A 3,875-nucleotide genomic window follows, 5' to 3' on the forward strand; every position below is an offset into this window, starting at 1 on the left:
CATGTCGTAGAGAAAATCTTGATCAGCCTTACTGAGAAGTATGAATACATGGTAATAGCCATCGAGCAGTCTAAAGATTTCACTGCAATTTCAATACGCGAACTCGTGGGCTCGCTTCAAGCTCATGAAAAAAGACGTTTTTTACGAGCAGAACAAATAAATGAAACTGCATTCCAATCCAAGTTACATCAGAAGAAGTCTACCCGAAATTTTCAAAAGAGAGAAAATTTCAAGAAAAAAAAAAAGAATACGAGGCAAAGAAAATGATCAAGAAGCAAAATTCAGAAATTCAATGGTGGCATGCAGGATTTGTAAAAAGACATCATTCTATGGATAAGTGCTGGCATAAAGGTAAGCCTAAATGTTCCTTTTGCCATAAGTTCAATCACATAGAAAAATATTTTCGATTTTATTAGAATGAAGCTTGATCAAAGAAATAAAAACAGTAAGGAAGAATATAAATGATTTAATTTAGAAAATATGGTTGAATGCCCAAAGCTCCACATTATTTTCCTTACATCACTCTCTGGTGATTATTACATAGAGTTGCACAAATATATAGATATAAAACTCATTAATCAACCCTAAACATAAGCCAAAAAATCAACCATTGAGTGATTGCATATAATTGGCACCATGATTCTAGCTATAACTCTGCCTAATCTTAATATGGCAGTCATTATAATTATTTTTGATATATTATTTAATTATTACAAGTTTAGTATCTCAACACCCCTCTTTAAACTTGTAACTTTCGCAAACCCAGGTATTCTCTCAGTCGACAAAAATCTTGTGCCTTTAGTGCCTTTGTGAAGATTTCATGTTGAAACGTGACTTTGATTTAGCGGTCTACCCGACCCGAAACCAAAACGAAAAGGCTGTTTCAATTGGCAGGATTCATTTTGGATTTATCCTAATTAATAACAAATGAGTTTAGGGTTTAGGGTGTTTTTCGGTGCTTATAAATAGATAGCTATGGTTCCTAGTCGTATGACATAATTGTAACTCTCTGAATCAGTATATAATAAAATCTCTCCGGTTCCTGCCCGTGGACGTAGGTTGACACACCGTCACCGAACCACGTAAAACCTCTGTGTTCTTTATTTTTTTCTCATTTTCTCATAACAAGTGGTATCAGAGTCATATCTGATTGATTGAAGATGTCCTCGTATAAGTTTGATCTGGAGAAGTTTAATGGGTCGAATGACTTCATGCTCTGAAAGGTCAAGATGAGGGCATTTCTGGTTCAACAAGGATGTGCGGCTGCTTTGGAGGGAGAAGACAAGTTTCCTAAAGACACGAAATAGGAGATGAATAAGAAGATTTTGGCAAGGGCTCATTCTGCGATCTTGATGTCAGTTACTAATGAGGTGTTACGAGAGGTTGTAGTATCAAAAAAACTCTCTCACGAACAAGCTATATCCAAAAGCGACGTCTTTACACCCTCCGGATGTTCGAAAGTACTCACGTAAAGGATCACCTTGATACCTTTAACCGTATTATTCTTGATCTTCAAGGGGTCGAGGTTAAAATAGATGATGAAGATCAAGCTCTAATTTTACTGTGTTCACTACCTGGTTCATATGAGAATTTTGTACATACTATGCTATATGGTAGAACTAAAATTTTTGTTAATGATGTGAAAGATGCCCTTATGTCCAAAGAATTGAAAAGAAATGTTTCTTTGGAAGAGGCTTCTGGTTCAGGTCTATTTGCAGGTAGGGGAAGACCACAGGAGAGAGGTAATAGGAATGGGAGGTCGCGTTCAAAATCAAAATCCTCTAGCAAAGTTAAGTGTTATCTTTTCAAGGAGAAGGGGCACATTAAAAGGGATTGTCCATAGAAGAAAGAAATACAAAAGTTGATTATAGTAACAGTGGCAGCAGTGCTGCTGTGGTACAAGACAGTTATGATGATAGGGACTTTGGTGAAGTTCTGACAGCGTGTAGTGCTAGAACTGCTGATTCCTGGATTATAGATACCGGTGCTTCTCACCATATGACGTTCTCTCGTGATCTACTCACTTCTTTTAAGGAGTGGAATGGAACGGTGAAGTTAGGTGATGATGAAGTTCTAGCCATAAAGGGGAGCGGGATAGTGCAGATAAAATTGCATGACAGTACTATCAGGAAATTTGACTGTTGTTATGTTCCTGAACTCAGAAATAATTTGATTTCTCTTGGCACCTTAGCCAAGAATGGTTTAAAATATCATGGTGAAGGTGAGTGGGTGAAAGTTCTGAAAGGTGCTCTGGTGATGATGAAGGGAAAACTGCAACATGGAATTTATTTTCTACAGGGCAGTTCAGTGATGGGAACAACGGCAGTATCCCAGTCATTGGATAAATATGATGACAGGACAAATTTTTGGCACCGTCGATTGGGTTACATGAGTGAGCAGGGATTGTCTGTGCTGAGCAAGCAGGGTTTATTTGGTGGGGATGTGACAGTTAAATTCAATTATGTGAGGCTTGTGTAAAAGGGAAGCAACACAGGGTGAGGTTTAGTACCTGTCATCACACTTCAAAAGAAATTTTGGAGTATGTTCATTCAGATTTATAGGGTCCCTCTCCGGTGAAATCGCAGGGCGGTTGTTCTTACTTTGTCACTTTCATAGATAATTATTCAAGGAAAGTCAGATTGTACTTTATGAAGACTAAAGATGAGGTGTTTGGGAAGTTCAAGGAGTGGAAGACCATGGTTGAAAAACGGACGGGTAAACAGGTAAAGACTTTAAGAATTGATAATGGGTTGGAGTTCTGCAACGCTCCATTTAATGATTTCTGCAAGAAATAAGGTATAGTGAGACACCGCATTGTACATCACACACCACAGGAAAATGGGGTTGCAGAGAGAATGAATCAAACCCTCATGGCGCGTGCTAAGTGTATGCGCATATTTGCTGGCTTATCTAAGCAATTCTGGGCTGAAGCAGTTAACACTGCTAGCTATCTAGTTAAAAGATCTCCATCAACTGCAATTGACTTAGGGTGTGTTTGGCAATCAACTGATAACTTTTAGCTGTTAGCTGATTCAATTAGTTGTTAGCGTTTAGCTCATTCAATTAGTTGGTTTGACTAGCTGATTCAATTAGCTGTTTGTATTAAAGTGTTTGGTAAAATAAATGTTTGATATTAGCAGTTTATAAGTAAAATGACAATTAAGGACATTTATGTTTTAACTTTTAAAATTATTTAATTGTGTTTTTTTTAGTTTTAAAATTTTTTAAAGTTTTGTTATTAATTATTTGAAAATACGAATTGTTATAATTTTTTTTATTAGTTTTAGATGTGAAAAAAATAATATATTTTTTTATTAAGAAATATGAATATTTTTTTATTATGAATGATGTAAAATATAGAATAATAAAATTTTTGTAAATATATATTATATTAATTATTGATTAATTTATTATATTTATAATTTTTAATAAATTTATTTTATTTTATTTACTATTTATATAAAAATAAATTAATAGTATTTATGTTTTTATTTTTATTTTATTTTAATAAATATATATTTTACAAATAACTTATTTTATATATAAAAATTAATTAATTTAATTTTATAAAAATAAATTATAATCTAATAAATAATATATTAAAATAATTTATAATTACTGCATTAGAAAATATATTTATATGTATGTGAAATAAATAATAATATTTTAAGGGCAAATAAGGAACAAAGAAAATTTAATTGAAAAAGCTTTTTCAAAGGGTTATATAGCGTTTTAGAAATTAGGTCAATAAAAGCTAATTTACTAAACACCTAAATTAACTTTTTGACTGGTCAAATAGCTAAAAGCTGTTAAATAAGCTAAAAGTTCTTCAAAAAGCTGTTTGCCGAAAACCCCCTTAAAGATTCTTCAAGAGG

This window comes from Andrographis paniculata, unplaced genomic scaffold (assembly GCF_009805555.1).
Source record: "Andrographis paniculata isolate CXL003 unplaced genomic scaffold, ASM980555v1 Contig58END, whole genome shotgun sequence".
In the NCBI taxonomy this organism is placed as follows: Eukaryota; Viridiplantae; Streptophyta; class Magnoliopsida; order Lamiales; family Acanthaceae; genus Andrographis; species Andrographis paniculata.